Raw genomic sequence first — 17,676 nt, 5'->3', positions numbered from 1 at the left:
ATTTCTCCTGAGCTAACCTTTTAATTGTTCAATCATTAAGTAAAAAAAGTGGATGCTCTGAATATTTATGCTCTCCGCTGACAGGTTGTAGTAGTCCATCCTGCTTTTCTTTTGTTGTTCAGGATCACAGATTCCTCCATGTCAAATCAAATTTATTTAACGGCACCAAATAATAGTTGCATCGAGGCACTTTTCCATACAGAGCAGATCTAAACCAAACCCTTTTTAGAGTCATTTAAAGAGACCCAATAATTCTTTCAATGAGCAAGCGCTTGGTGGCAGCAGCAGGAACAGCTTCCTTTAACAGGCAGAAACCTCAAGCAGAACCAGGATCAGTGCGGACAGGAGTCTGACTCGACCGGTTGGGCTGAGAGTGAAAGAAGGGGGGCGAGAGCAGAAATGGGGGAGAAGGATAGAGAGCGAATGAGAGCAGGAAGAGAGAAAATAAAAAGAGAGAAAATGCAATAACTCATGTAACCAAAAACATGCAGATGTATGCAGACGGACGAATGCCTGGGCGCACGTACGTTGTTGCTGCCCCGCAGAATGTTTCTCCTCCTCTCAAAGTATACTGGAAAGAAACGTCTGCTAGTTCAGGCGTCAAATGTGTTCATAGTGGAGCGCACTTCCTGATCCTCCTCACACTGATGAATTTTCTTGCCACGATTGTCGGCCCACTCCGCCCTCTCAAGTTCAAGCTGGAGAGATGCCTCCGGTGCTCTTGATGACACGAGTTTAAGAAAAATCGCAGTGGCTAAAAGGCTTGGGAAGGTGTTCTGCATGGGCATCCAAGTGTGTTTGTTTGAGGGGGCACACTTGACCTCTTCCCTCTCAAGGAGCGATGGAGGAGACAGTGGAGAGCTTCTCAAGCCTGTCAGTCAAACTTTTTCCTCTCATGCTACTGCTGCTGCCGCCGCACACCTCACAGCTCCACGCCTATAAAACAGTGAATAAACTGTTTTACACCTGCGTTTCCATGCATTCCTGCGTTACTCCCTTTTTTTTTTGTGCATAAACCTTTTTACCGTCATCTTTTCGTCTAAAAGGAGCCGGTTGTGCGTGTGTTTTGAGTGGCTGCTGCGAAGTGGTGTGAAATGTTTCACATCAAAAAATCGTCAACACAAATGAGCGACAAAATGACGGATGAGAATCCAAAAACATGATAAATGATAGAACGTCATTCCTTTGGCTAATGTTCACTATCACATACAAATCAAATAACTCGTATGAAAATGATGAAAATTGTGTTTGTTGCAGTATATTGGCGTTGGCGTTAACTGTGATATAACATATAAAAAAGGAAAGCTTAGATGATGTTAATCATATGCATGCTATAACATGAAGAAAGAAGAAATTCTTTTGTGCATAACTTCATCTTGTAGTAGTATTTTCACTCTCCAATAATTATTTTTATTATTTACAGTAACAGACTCTCTGCACCTTCCTACAATTGTATCTGAGTTTAATTCATTTGCCAAAAAATGTCTACGATCACAAAGACACTGTTGGTACCAGTGATGCCCTTGACCTTTGACCTTTCTATGCGTTTGCTCGTTTGTTCAAAGATGATGTTGATGTCCAGAGTTCTCAAAAGCATCTCTGCAGAGCGATACGCACAAAAAAAGGACTGAACCGTGCTAATTTTGAATGCAAGAACTGACGGAATAATGCATATTTTTCTTCCCGAGACAATGAACGACTGCTTATTTCTGTTGGATGTGTATTTACTGCCAGAGGGAAGTCTGTGAAATCTGTGGCACAATTTTTTTTTTTTTTTTTTTTTTTTTTCACTTCAATTCAATTATTTTCATTGCCAACCTTCGTGCTATTTTGACTAAAAACCTGAACAAAAGTTCAAATAAATCCAAGGTCACACACCATCAAACATCACACAAAAACAGCGAGCAAAGGCCACTGATCTGCCAACATCTTAGAACTTTGAATTGCACCTCGAACTTGTCTTTGTTTTCACCATCTCTCATCATTCTCAAGATGATAGTGCTGATTGTGATTTGTATTTTCAAAGCTGGGGTGTGTGTAGGTGTTCAGGGGCGGGGGGACCGGGGGGGGTGTAGGTGTTTGCAGCGGAAAAAGACAATACAATTAAATGATTAATGCACAGCAGGGCCACTGACAATTAAAACTATTATAGAAATTAAAATGGCATTATGTCACAGTGGAAAGCTGATGATACCCGTGCCATCTTTTTTAAAAGCAATTTTCATAATTCCAATAATTGAAATTACGGCATATTCATTCATTTACTGGGTGAGGAGGGCTAAGAGCGGCTACTAATGAAATGCAATCATTAGCATCCAAACAAAGTAATTGGGTAGTCTTTTATCCTTGGAGATAGGTGATAAGGCGCAACCACCCCCGTCATCCCCTCCCTCTATCAAAATGCAAAAGCAAGTAATTAAAGCACAGACAAAGATGAGACCAGCGCTGCTGCTGTGCTGCACACCTCTGAAAACAGCACTGATTGCCTTGATTAGAGACCTTACTGTACCCTCTGATTTTGTTTATGGATACTCTGACATTCTTGCAGAACAGATGGGGTTGGGGAGGAGGGTGGGGGGATGGATGCATTTGATTGGTTTAAAAAAAAAAAATCTGGAAAAATGGGTAAGTCTGAAATTTCTGTAAATACGCCTACTCTGCGGCGGTACCTAAGGGGCCCCCTTCTCTGCCTGTGATGGAGCTTGAAATCTCAACTAAATCCACATTTAGCTCAGTTAGATACTAGCTCCTTGTACATACTTAAGTTAATGGAAAATAGTGCTGCTGTGTGTGACAATTACCAACCTGCTCCGGAGGACAGAGCAGCAAGAAAAGGGAGGATGGGTGGAGGTGGAGAGGTGAGCTGGAGAAGAAGGGAGAGGTTGAAGTGAGAGGAAGATGGGCACATGAAGAGTCTTGAGAAAAAGAGCTCCTTCTCACTCATCTCTCTAGTGGGGACACCATTCTCTCTCCCTTTCCTTGGCTACCTCCTCTGCGGTTATTTGGGGGTGCATCTTCCCACTATGTCAGCCCCCGTCTACCCCCCTCCTCAAGACTGCCATCCTTGGAGAGCGTCATTAGGCCCTCCTGGAGGGGAGTCAAGAATATAATGCAAGCGAGGCCACCTTCCAGAAAAGAGCCCAATGGAACCTTTTCTACTTGTGTCGTCCCCGCATTAACACCCTCCTCAGCTTCAAACTTTAATCTCACCTCATCCCCTGCTCCCATGTTCCTCTCTAGTGCCAAGGTACCACGTGTATCTACCCCCCCCCCCCCCCCCCCCCCCCCTCCCTCCATGAGGGCCTTGTGAGAGAGTCCATTTTTGGCTGCTGGGGCAGTGAGTTGACATGGCCACCTCCTTTGCCCCCCCTGGCCCCCAACCTCCACCTCCTCTTAGATGGACTGATGAGAGGATAACAAAAGGACCTGAAGGGAAAGAAACTCTTCTTACAGCCCAGAAGCCCACCATTCCATTTGGCAGCCTGTGAAAGTAAGGCTTTTCATCTCAACAGATCAACACATTTCTCTCCTGCAGGCACCTACACCATTTCTCTCTCCCATTTTCTCCCTCTGTCCTCTTTCTATACACTGCTCGCTTTCTTACTCCTTGCCAAATGGGAAAACTGTCCTTGGTTGCATTCTGTTTTTCAAAGGAATCAATTCTCCTTTGTACACACTTGATCTGACCCTGTGACAGGCATTAAGTGTGTCTTCTGCCTGATACAGAGCGCTCGTGTTCTGTGTGCTGATGGACACAGCCCATTATCACACACAAGTGCGAGCACACTCACTTGCACACACACACACGAATGCACTTGCTCACATGTCCATGCATGCAGCGCGCCCCCCCCCCCCCCCCGCCAAGACACGCATGTGCACACAAGCATGGACTCGTGGAGATCCTGCAAATAGGCGCGCAGGCCACTCAGACATATACAGCAGCAGGCATTTGACCAACCACGAGCACACGCCCAGTTTATATGACCTGTGAGCTTGTGAGCAGCGAATAATGGTGAGGGCTGTTTGTTATTAAGGTTTAGGACCATCAGATATGTGTTGCCGAGAACAAATTAATGGCTTTGACAAAAAGAGTGAAAGGGTTGAAGAGGTCACAAGAGAGAAACGTTGAAATGTGATGATACCTGAATCAAGACGAGAGGTGAGAGTGGTGATTAGACATTAAACTCAAGACACACACCAGCTCAAATCTACAATGTCTGGGTCTTTTGAGGGCAGCAGCCAGAGCTGAAGGTAAACAGACTGCATTTCCAATTCAGACTAAAGTCATTACATTGGTATCTTAAGACTAGGTAGAACGAAATAATAGTGATGTATGTAATGTATATATATATATATATATATATAATTCTTGAAACTCTAAAACGTTTAATTCAAACACGACTCACCTGTGATTGTGCTCTCAGCTCAAAAGGGAGCTGTAGAATATCACAGCAGCACCAAACTGGTGACAGTGAATGTATTTAGTGATGCTTTTGTGGAGCGACACAAAGTTATGCTCTTGGAATTCAAACAAACTATATGCTGTAATCAGAAAAATTATAAAAACTGAGTGGAGCAAAATGGGAGTCCAAAATTACAGTGCTGTTAAGGTTAAATTGAAAACTCACTTTGATTTGTTTTGAGAACATCCTCTGTCTCCCCTTTATGTGCAATCGCACCACAGATTTTGGGTTTTGTTGTGTAAGTGGCTGTCATCGCAAACTATGTGGGACGAATGTGCAACCTCTATGAAAAGAAATGAGAATATCAAAAGCATCCAATTTATAATAACTGCTTTAAGTTTGAATATCAACTCGGCGGTAAATTTGTCGAAGAACACACAGTGACTTGTTCATGACTGATTCATAAAATCTGGACCTGGACTCTGTTACACTGGCTGTTAAATAGGTTTAAACTTCTTTTTGTTTACCTGTTAGTTATTCCTGACTCTGGGTTTTTCATTTGGCAGCAGACCTTTGCTTTTTTGCTTTTTTTTTTTTTTTTTTACTTATCCAGAAGGTGAATAGCAAAATTATGATTCTTTTGAGTCATCTTCATCTATTTTTGGTCTCCACCAATTTCTAAAGGGAAATGCGTGGCTCTTTAGCTGCAAGCAGGGAGTTGTTCATTGCGTATAACATGGGTTTTTAAAGCTTCAGTGCTAAAGCAAGTCCTTGTCTGTTCAGAAAATGACTATGATTGAACCAAAGTAAAGTTACAGGTGGACAGATTAACAATGACCTGAAACTCACTAAGCTCAGGAATACTGACAGGAGCTGCAGATTCAGGGGATTATACTCAACTGGGATATCTCTCCTTTCATATGTTTACTTTCCACATTGCCATGGAAACAATGTTAATACTCAGATATTACACCAATTGTAAGACTTGCAGCAGTGCTGCCAGTTATATTTGCTGTGCGTCATTTTTGTTTAATGCAGCTCCTGCAGAAGCTGTTTTCTTACATATTAGATTAGGCTGCTTCTGAATGCATTTCAGTCACAGCCAAATAGGATAAAATGAAGTGGGACATTTCTCTTCACTCTTCTTTGTTAATTTTTAAATGTTTAAATGACAATGTGACACCACTTAGAGAAATCCCTCTGCCTGGGACATGACGGATCTCTTTTGGAGGGTTCAACCTTTATCTTTATTTTATTGGAACGTGTTCTTTATTGGTCGCATTTATATATTTAGGGATCAATAATAGCCCTTTATTTTGAATTTAGCAATGTAGAGAAAATATTTAGAGCAAAGCCTTTTGCATTATGCCACAAGAGGTTTGGTTATACTGTAGGTTAAAGGGAACTGTCCAACAGCCTGTTGATTTTTTAACAGGATGTGATGAGGGTAGCTTGGTAACTCACCACGCTTATACGGCTATAAAGCTTTATTGGAACATACAATGTGTCAGTGATACGGCATTAAAATTATTGTGTGATGGATCACGGTCAAGCACAGAGCACGTCTGGAGTAGCTTGAGACATAGCATGCTGACGATCATTCAAACCAAAGTTTGTTGTTGTCTAAACCTTCAGTAACCACAGACAGCAGTCTGAGTGTGAGTCCTGCAATTTGAGCACCTGCTTCTTTCAGTCAAAGAAACTGCCGTGCTGAATATAATTCAGGCGGCAATTGGGTTTGGCACCACAGTGTAATTGGGAAAACTGTTAGGTACAATACAAACTTAACTTCTATGACACAGCGTCATAGAAAGATTTGAGTATGAAGAGACAAAGCTTTCAAACGAGTGACGTGTTCCCACCTCGGGGCGACTTGCTCAGGTGCTGCCTGGAGGCCTGGTGTCCTGAAGCGCTGAGACCAAAGTGAGAGCAGAAGGTTAGCAGGGCTGCAGTCAGCCGGTGCCCCGAAAGCATAAGCTACGAAAAAAGCAAGAAAAGGCAGATTGCAACCTTCATGTTAAGGCAACTCTGTTTTAGTTGTCTGCTCTCCAGAAAGTATGCCATCAAAGTAAATGCAAAGGTACATGGATGTGTGGATACAAATCAAAATCATTCTGCCATGAAACTGCCACAAGTTTGAATTCGTAGGATTACAATTAACTCACAGCAACAGGAGGCCAAGCCACTGTCTGCTTGATTTCAGTTCTCAGAGAGCAACACAGATCTCCACCACTCCTTCTTCTTTCTCAATGCTCTTTAATTGTCTGTGATTTCTCCCTTGTTGGTGTGTCTCACAGCTGATACAAAAACCCACTGAGTCTGAAAAGGCAAAAAATGAGAAAAGAGGCCGAGCAAAAAGAGAAAGGGAAGACAGAAGAATGCGTTTGATTAGCGCAAGTTTGCTGTTCATGGCAGACCGTCTGGGAGCAGTGGAGCTATTGTGTTCCTCCTGCATGTGTTAATATCACAGCGAACAGAGAGGCTAAAAAAAGACACACATGGGAAACATGCACACTGACATTTCTTAATCAAATATGGCAATCACGAGGCCAACCAACAGCATACCATTTGCAATCCCTTTTAATTCATAATCAAACGCTGAGAAAATGAGGGAGAAATTGAGAAAGTCTGAGAGGAGGAGGGGGAGCGAGAGAAATGAGTGAGAAGGAAAGAGAGCGATGCCGGTCATTACATTTCTTTTTGCTGGCCCCGATGAGAGCAATGGAGAATTAATCAGAGGCCATTAGGCTGTATTTACTTACCACTGCAGGGGCTCAGATCTGTCGCTCCCCTTTTCTCTGGGTACAAACTCTGATATGATCCTACTCTGCCCCGACCCTATAAGAGAAGATGGAGCAGGGCTAAGAATAAGGGTATAACGAGAATGATCCTAAGTGTGTGTGCATGTGTGAGAGTGTGCACGTGAGCTTGTGTCTGTATTCCTGCACATTATCTTGCCTCAGGTGGGTGTTGTGTGCACCGAGGACCCGATTGCTGCAGAGAGGAGGTGAGCTGGAGAGATGCACTTAAATCAGAGTGTGTAATCCCCTGTGGGGTCAGCCTGCGGCCTCTGATGTTGACTTACAACTCAGGCCATCACCCCCCCCCCCCCCCCCCCCCATGTCCTAATGCACCGCTGCCATTAGTCAGCCGTGTGCTGCCGCTGCTGCTGACAAAATCTCTGTAATGACGGGCCTGGGTCTCCAAAAGCATCTTGGTGCTAAGTTAGTGCCATTTTATGAAAACGGAGATAAAAACCTGACCTAAAAAAAGCCTGCGCTTTAAAAGTTGTAACTTTGTAATGGCTCATAATGGTTAGTAAGTATGTTATTGATGCTTTTACGATGAGTCACAAACCAGAAATAACTATTTTAAATAATCTGTTGGTGCATTGGAGGCTACTGAGAAACAGAACTATTCTGTTTCAAGTAAATATGTAAAAAGTATAAAGTAAATATGCATTCAGAAGTTTAGTTAAGTACATAAGCACGGATATCAAAATGCACTCAAGGTACCAACTAAAATCCAGACGACACAAACTGTGCACGAGGAGCTCACTTTTCCAAAACATTTTGTCTTCATAAGGTTTCTAACCATTATTTTAGAGGAGGATAGTTAACTTGTTTTTTATTTACTCACTGATAACATTTGAAACTGTATGAACCACAAAATGGCAACATTTTGTCCACACGTTCTAAATGACTCATTTTATTCTGAAATCATTTCCTTCTGCTGCCGAGCTCCTCCTCACTGTTTCCTCTCAGCAACGTCGACGTCATATTGACGCACCTCTGCTGGTCAATCAGAGTGAATAGTGTCTGAAACCGGAGACTGTAGTTTTCACCTTGTCTCCCACTGGTGGCCATCCGCATTTCATTCACTGAAAATGTTTTCCTAAACTTAACTAAATCAATTTAGCTGTCCAAACTAGAGAAATAAAGGTGGCAGATCAGAAACCTCAAAGACTATTTTTTTTTTTTTTTTAGGTCAACAGGGAGCGTTTGGAAAAGTGATGAAAAACTACTTTTCAGGATGTATTGGCTCATCTAAAACTTCATACATGATATATTAGCGTCATTTTCTATCAATGTATTCAGGAGAGTTTGCTATAATCAAATCTGCAATGAAAGAAGTTTCATTTTAGCAAGAGGAAGATAAGCACGACTGCCCGACAAACACAAAGTTGTTCTTTAATGTCTATTAATATCTCATTCATGAGCTATAAAGAATTAATACATAACTTATTAACCATTAATGAATACATCAGTTACAACTGATAAAGCTTTTATAAAGTCTGATCTCTTTGTGACAGACTTTTTTTCTGCTTGCATGAAAGAAAAAAGAAAAAAGCATTTGCACAGGGTTTTCTAGTTATTTTTACCACGTGACCTCCTGAGATGGCAGCTCCAGGGTCAGGTTTCAGTGACCACTGAGCTGGATTCTCGGAGGGATACGGCACTTCAAAGCCCCCGGCTCTGGCTGACCACGCCATTACAGCACAAACCTCTTTAAACAACTGATAGTGAGACAAAGGAGACTGCGGCATACTTTCTGTGGGCGATATGAGCAAACAGTTAATGACGTTTACTTAAGATTGCCGGGACTCAACCACCAAAGGAGTATGTCTTGGAAAGAGAAAGAGCCAGCAGAAAAGCGAAATAAGGAAAAGAACAAAAGGAAGGCAATTCAACACTTTACTCATTTAGCCGACATTGTTGTTTGTCTGTTTGTTGGGTGTGCCACAGGAGTGGAGGAATGCTGCGCTTCGGAGTGAATAATTCGCCTGGGCCTTGAGGTACAACTCTACCTGAAGACAAAGGAAGGAGAGGGAAGCATTTCCTGAATAACATAATCCAAATGAAAAATTCTCAAATAGTATCACTCATCAGGATATTCAGTAAGTTGATTTGAAAATGAAGAACCCTTCTTCATGCAGCTCATGTTGAGTGGATCCTGATGGTTTGGTTGTGCTGAATGATATGAACAAATTCAGGACAAAGAATAGCTGGTAACATATTATTAAAAAAAAAAAAAAAAAGGAAAAATAAAAGCTCATAACAAAAACATACTTTCCTACCCACAAGAGGTGTTCTGGTTGAAGAGATATTCAGCTGTTTTCCTGAAGTAAAAGCCAGAGAGACATTGGTTAAATACTCAGTCACTTGAAGAACCTTGAAATTGGGCTTCAACCTGTATTGACACACGACACTCACAGAGCCCATGACAGCAAGATCTTACATATACATCTTTGAGCTCCATTTTGGTCTCTACCATCTCCTAGGGGAAATATCTGGTTCAAGCTGCTTAGCGCTCCAATCGTTCGCCAGCTAAATGCTAACTGTGGGCTGCAAAACCAAAAGCTGGGGCTAAATGTGAATAAATTCTCAGTAGTGCTGTGGCAAACTGCAGTTAGAGGCATTGGAGTAGAAAAGTATCGGACACAGCAGCTATAAGATTCTGTGAGAATCATTTTTGACATTTCTGCCTCCAAACCTCAAACCCAAGAGCATTTTTTCTTTCAAGAAAACATTCTTGGTAACTTTTCTGGGAACCCGCAAGTCTGAATAATACTTTTTACAAATAAATCCTGATAACCTCTGCCGTATCATAACTTCAGCACATCAAACAGAAAACATTTGGGAAATAAGCGACAGTTATGTCAAAATGTTTAATCATCATTCATATACAAAATAAATGTAGTTTCAACTCACTCCTCACTTCAGCCACATATGCTCAGGCATGATGTATATTTAATGGGTGTGGTTGTGTAAGTGAACTTACTCCCACAACTTAAAAAGATAAAGTTTATCCCCCAACCCAAACAAACAGAGAGCCAGACTGCTGTCTCCGCCACACTGATAGGACTGCAGCCGTACTGTAAAAGGCACCCCAACAACTGCAGCTGATTCCTCTCACAACGTGTAATTTTCTCATTTAGCTCACAAGCGTTCAACCCGACACCAATTAGCACGGGGCCCTGACCCCAGACGTCTGCACCAGGAGACATGGCGGAGAGAAGCGCTGCCACGTGGCGTACCTCAATCAGCCGCTTGCACTCTTTTTTCTATTTTGCAGCCATCAAATCATCACCATATACATAATTCATACACCTCAGATTTGGAGGTTTATTATAACCCCTCTCTGACTCTGAGAGTATGATTATATGGCAGCTTCAACTTTATAAAAATAGGAGCATGGGCTGTCTTCCTGTCCCGTATCTACATATCATCTTTCAAGGACCCTTGTTATCCTCAGCCTCAGCGACTCTTCGTGCATCTTGTGGCATTAAAAGCCAGGCATGCACATCATTCCAATCATTGATCAATACCTTGTGATTTAAAAAAAACAACAACAAAACTTTCATTTAGTGACAGGAAGTGTGAAAGTGTGTGCTACACTTTTACACCTTTCTAATTTTGCCTAGCCATGTCATGCAATACCGTCTCTCACCATAGGGGGGTGGGGTCATACCGACGTGTTGGTGCTGTCACCCATGCCCTCTGAATATGAGAGAGACATGAATGTCAATGAGGAGGGCGTAATGAGCTTTGGAGTAATCTAAATGTAATGGTAAGATAAGATGAAACTTTGATGACTGTGGGGAAATTGGAGCCTGAATCGGTGTCTTCTCATTCAGGTATATGATTGAGAAGAGCGAATTAGGAGAGGATAACAGTAGTATGTGAAATTAACTTCTTGTTATTCCGCAGAGTGCGGTTTTCTCGCTGTTAACCTATGAACTGCAGATTCTTCTGGATGTAACATAGATATGAGTGCACACCACAATTAGATCAACTTTGGCTATTTTTTCGTTAACCTCTTGAACTCATTTTGTTGTGGAAATTCACATTTAGTGGCTTCACATTATATCTGATTAGTTTCCTGTCACAGTCATTTTGATCAAATTCGATGATGCTTGTGCACTTGTAATGCATGCATGTTTACATATGGATATGTATGCATCTGCATGCATGCTCTGCGAGGGTCCGTTTGTGAGTGTGTGTGTGCGCGCATGTGTAAGTGTGCAACATGCACATGTCTCTCCTCCTTGACGTCGTCTGTGCACCCCACCAGGCAGCTCTTGGCCCCCTCCTTTCATTGCTAAGAAACCATCCATTCTGTGTGAGTAATCAGAGCTGTGCCTCCAGGAGCCCAGCCAAGCCTCTCATCCTTGGGCTGCTCAAGAGCTGCTTTAATTAACCATCATACCACAGATGGGATCGATTTTTCCCCCCCACCCCCTCTTTCTCGCTCTTTCTCTATGCCTCCCTCTCTCCCTTCTATCTCTGCTGCTTCTTTCCTGCACCCTTCTCTCCTATACACAAGCCCCATAATTGCACTGGAACAGTGCCAGCCGCCAGTCGGGCCCCAGACTGCAGGCCTCTCCTCTCCCTCTGTTCTCCTCCTCAGCCCCTGGCCTCACCTGCTCAATACCTTATTAGTGTCAGGATCTGTAGAGAGCCATTGCGGATTAACTAAAGAGATGTGAGATTGATTTCTGCCCCTGCAGATAAAATTGAAGTTTTCTTCTTGTGTGTGTGTGTGCACGGGTGGCATGTGTGTCAATGAGGGACAGAGACTGAGAAAGAACGAGAAAAGTAGAAAAGACGTCGCAGAAAAGGAGAATTCTCTTCATTCTCGATCTCACAGGAACATACTGTATGCATGTGCACATGCATGTTGTTTGTGTTTGTGCGTTACTATTTTCTAGTATGTTGGAGGGTTTTTGAAATGAGGGTTTGCTAATTTGCTATTGGAAGACCCACTTGAGCCTCTGCCTCTCTCACAACAAATTAATACCCCCTCTTGCCTCACCTTCGTTGGTTTTCATGTGGCGCTATGGAGGCACTACACAGACCCATATCCCTCTGTGTTACACTGTATTCTGGAGAGCTCCTCCACCAGTTCGCATGCATCAATCTCCCACCTCCCGCACCAGTCTGAAAGTCTGATCTCACAGTCAAATCTGCTGCTGCAACAGTCACAAGAAATGACCTGCTCCGGGAAATATGTGTGCGGAAATAGCGCCCTATTGATTATTCATGGTGCAGGGACGGCTATATGTGTGTCAATGAGGTCTCAGAGGCGGCCAGTTGGGCAAGAGATTAACATCTATTTCAGAGATAGGTGAATTTGCCGTGGAGGAGAGGTGGAGGGGCTGGGGGAGGGTGGTGGGCGGATTGTGTTTGGGGAGTTGCAGGAGGTTGGGGCTGGAGCGAGGTGGAGGGTCGTCTCCTCAGGATTGTGCTGTAATCACAGGCCTCCATCTTCATGGCACATCTCAAGAGTGGTGTCAGCTGGGCTCTCTTCTGTTTGCTGATAGCAGGGGGTCAGGCCTCTCTCACAAAGTGGTGCGTTTGATCCCCAGGTATGGGACACGGAGGGAAAGAGGTGACACTGCTGAATACTAACAGGGCGAGCTACAAGGCTGCTTATCTTTCATCTGACGTGGGTGTGTGCGCGTTTGACATCCTGATGGTATTTGTATATTGCAGGCAAACAGTTAGCTTAGTGGGTTTAAAAGCTTGAAAAATGTGCGATGGATTTATTTGTCTCAAGGCCTAAAAAACAGGACAGACTGAAATGATTGATTCCATTAAAAAAGCAGCAGCTTTCAACTCCATTAACATTGATACCAATACTGATTCTTACAGGCATGCAGCAGATTAAACAGAGGCTGGGTGGAACAAATGCCCCCTGTTCTTGTTGTTATGTGATGGCAGGTGCATTGCCTTTGTGTGTTACAGCTGCTGATTTGTATTGTGGTGTTTGTGCGTTTATATAACAGCGGCGGCGGTAGTGGTTGTGTAGCAGTTCACAGGTCCCAGAGCCCAGCTGCCAGAGTGAGGCAGAAGAGTCAGACATCATTGTGGTGTGATTTCCTCCTCTCCTTGCAGATGGAGTGTTTTTGTCAGAGCAAGGGCTACTGTGATTGCCTCTTCGCCACCGGTGTCAGCCCAGGATAATACCGCAGCCGTCCCCCCAGGAACAAAACAGGATCAGCGCAATCCATTTTCTTTTTCTCTGCCAAAATGGAATAATTTCAAAGAGACAATCCCTGGTAGTCTCCAAAGCCCAGGAAAAATCAAAAGACACCCATTATGGCAAAAATTGTGAAAGAGGTGTCGCACCTTTCCCCTTAGCTTCGCCAAATACTACGCCCAGCTCTAACTAACAAGCACAGCCACAGATAGACAATGAGAGTGGACTGAAGGGCAGAGATAGCAATCTCACAAAACAGAACACTAAAGCCACACATGAAAGATGCATGCACACAGACTACAGATGAAGAAGCTGTGAGTGCACAGTGCCCACCTCACCTCCCTCCCCTCTTCTCATATTAGACACCACACTCAGATCTTTACATTCAAAATATGGTGGTTTTATCGACAAGTCCATACATCTGCAGCAATCTGAGCTCTATGGCAACCTGCCCTTTACAATCCTAATGACACTTCAGCGAAGTGTGGTGGCTGAGAGAGGGCGGGAGCTGGGAGGCTTTCCCTCAGAAAGCGCTGAGAGCATCTTATTGGGAAAAGGGGCTCAGAGTGCTGTCGTGATGCCTGACTCCATATTCTTGGGTCATAGATATTCAAGAACTTCAACTCCATTTTACATTCCCTCTTCCTGTTGCCACAACACATCAGCTGGGACACGGCATTGTCCTATAGGCAGTCACCTGAAAATGAATATCTGTGGTGAGACATTGTTCTGAGGGGGGCTTGAGCTTGATGGTTTGGTGTGTAAAAAAAAAAAGAAAAAAGATCGGGATGGACAGAAAGACTCTTCTTAAAGTGCATCCTACTGCACATTAAAGTGCTACGGAGATGATGAAAGATTCACTTACAGCTTTTATTTTGTACCTTCCCGAGAAATAACTCCTCACATATCTCTCAAGAATTTGGCATGATATCACATGATATTTGAGATTCTGCTATGCACAGGTCCTTGAAGGACAATATCAGAGTAGTAGTCTATTATTGTACAGTGTGAATGAATGAAGAGTGATTGAGTGTAGTACTCCACGCCACATATATAAAGCAGAAGTATTGCAATGTGAGGGCCAGAAAGAGAGAGAGAGAGAGAGAAAGAGAGAGAGAGCGAGAGTGTATGAGAGAGCTCTAGAGGCCTAAATGAGGTGAAGGGAAGTGGAAGTGTCCAGTAGGGGGTCTGCTGCTGTGGGAAAAGAGAGGGAGAGGGGGAAGGTTGGCGGGGAGGAGGGCTTGCTCTGTGCAGCTCCTGGGCCAACGCATGAGGGTTTGGGGCTAAGTGTCTCATCAGCATCCAGCTCAGGTGCTGCCACAGCCCACGCACTAACTATGCCCTGACTTGATTGTAATTGCCTGAATTCAACTCCCGCTGCTCCCTCCTGGCAATATCACAGGCACATTTAACTCCAGTGAGCCTGGGGACTGTGCAGCAGGGCCACAGAGAGCAGCTGACTGCCTCTCACCGAAGCCTGTGGGCTGCAGGGGGATCCTCTCTTATGCTGTCTGCTTTGTGGGGGAGGGTCACAGGTGCACGCACCGCCCTCCTCTGGGTGTTTGTGAACATGAAATCATCAGATGTACTCCGACAGTGATGGCATGAGCATGACAGAGGTATTTGCTGTTTTAATCCCCCCTTATGGGGAATGACTATTTGCCCCCCTTCGCTGTCCTGGGGCAATCTGTGACCAAAAAGCTCTGCAGTGGGTAAAATTTCTAAAGTTTCAACCACACGCATAAAGTTATTCATCAATAAGGGGAATTACTTTTTCATTTTCACCTGTGTAAACCATAAATGCTTTAAAATCTTCAAAAATTCCAACCAACCAAATAAAACACCCACTTAGTCTGTTTATCACTGTCAATTCAAAACCAGAGTATGCACTTGATTGCTTCATTTTCACCTACAGTACCTTTTATTTTACACACAATTGTGAAAATCATTATCACGCTGCAGTCATGCTAATGTTTTGGCTGCTGGAAATTGCTCGGATCTGCTTTGAAAAGCAGAATAAAAACCCTTCCAGTGCCAGGAGTAATTGAATGTGAAACATGAGACCACCATCAACAACTTTACATTACGTACATTTGGGTTTTCTCCCGGCAATCCGTATATGAATTTATCCCCAAAACTGCAGTTATTGAACAGTCGAGCTGCCTACATTAGACTTCCTTTGTTTGTGACATTTGTGACTGACAAGGGCATGAGTGAAGTACTTCCCTCTTACGCCGACAAAAGCCCTGATTCAAAAACAAGATGCAAAAATTACCGAGCAGTGATAGATTTTCCAGCACAAACACGTAATCTTTTTTTTTTTTTTTCCCAACCGGCCAGCTTTGGAAACTGCAGCAGGGTTAACTTAAAAAAGTTAGCCTGTGGCGCTCCTCATCCTGTGATAATAGGCTTGCCTGTAATGAAGAACAGGCTTGTTGCCAACAGGTGGTCTCTTTAAAAGACCAGAGCCACAGCACTCAGGATGGTGAAAAAAAAAAAAAAAACTGCCATGGCAAAATGTGTCAGAATCTAATGTTCTGCAGAGTGAAAAGCCTGTTTTCTGTCTTTTGTTCCCAGCTAGAGATTCAGCCTTGTTCCTCATTGTTCGGGGCACAAACGAGCAACAGTCTTTTTTGACATGGAGCCACAGATGAATAAAGACTGGAGCTGACTAGTCACAGGAAAGAGCTTTCTTTTTGGAGGGCTTGGAGCCCATTAAGAGTTTGAGATATGAATGGATATGAATCCTCTCCTTCGACCCCACCAAAAAAAACAACTGGACCCATAGAAGACAAGGAACACCTCTGTGTCTTTTTAGCAAGGTTCCCAAGGACATTACGAGAAATCAGGCAGAGGCAGGACTGATTGACAGCCAGGAATTACATAGAGTCAATTAGGAAGTGGCTCTTTGTTAATTTGAAAGCCTACACTATGCCCACCCAACCTTAGAGCACGAACCACTGACACTAATGTTGACATATTGACTTTGTATTCTTGTCATAAGCTGCAGGAAAGAAGCCAGGTAATCACGGCGATTACAAACTTCATTATTTTGGCATAAACTTTACATTGCCGTTTAATTCATTTCAGGAAGCGGCACACGTAATGTTCTCGTGTTATAAAGCAGACAGGACAAAGATAATGAGATATTTAGTGAGCCACTTCATGCAGACGCTCGTCAGTGTGCTCGGCTCAATGGGCAGATGATGGGTGGATCCTGGCAAACGCGGCCCGCAAATGCAACCTTTTGTTCAACTCCATAATCCATTTGTTACACTCAGACCAATTTGTTCTCATTAACCCTCATAAGGGGACTGTGTCTGAGACAAAAGCTCGCGTGGAACAATGAGAACACCCCCATCCCTACCCCCCAGCCCCATCCACAGTCGCCACAGCTTCAAGTGCTCCCCTTCCCAGCACAGTGTGGCCTCTTGTTGCCCAGGAGGTTCCAGTCTGTGAGCAAGAGACGGACAGAGCCCAAAAAGCAGGGTACACCTGAAAGAGGGAGTGAAAAAAAAATCTCCCTCATTTCCTTGTTAAGAATGAAACAACCCCCCCCAAAAAAAAAAAAAACCCACACAATGCAACGTCTTCTATTATATTCAAGTCACTCCATCAATCAACTCTGAAACAAATCCTGACATGATGTACAAAGAGCAACTGCAAAGAAAAGGAAAGGGAGTTACAGTAATTCCCAGAGACGTGAGAAACTTTCAGTTTGTCACACCTGTGATAGAATTAATTGAAAATACCATGTAATATTATTCGACTTTATTGTATGAGAGGGGTCACAACTGCAAAAGTACTTTCAACTTCCATCCAGTGGTGCAAACCTGAATGGTCTGTCTGTACTTTCATTTAATCAGCCATGAACTGGTCAAGGTAACTGCATCGCAGCATCTCTTTCATCAGCAATATTCAGTTTATAAGAGTTTCATGTTTAATAAAAAGGTGGCTATGTCGGTGAGGAAGTTGTTACTTTCCTCTCAGACAGACATGCTATCCAAGTACATTTACCTTCGTGCTCAACCGAAGTGCAATTTTGAAGTATTTACACTTTCTGGCATGTTCCCCTTTTTTGGTGAAATACTGCGAATGTGAATATTACCCCACAAAACATAGTTTGTAGTTTTTCTCAGAGGAGCCTTAACAGTCTGAACTAGTATATCATGGAGGTCTAAGATCAACACTACAGTGACTCGGTACCAGAAAGTGTTGAGCCTCCTCAAGCAGACCAAAACTTGCTATCTTCAGGCGACGAAAAAGGGTAAACAGAGATGGAGCGAAACAA

Source organism: Echeneis naucrates, chromosome 22, assembly GCF_900963305.1.
Source record: "Echeneis naucrates chromosome 22, fEcheNa1.1, whole genome shotgun sequence".
NCBI classification, from domain to species: Eukaryota; Metazoa; Chordata; class Actinopteri; order Carangiformes; family Echeneidae; genus Echeneis; species Echeneis naucrates.
Note: the sequence above shows the minus strand (reverse complement) of the source record.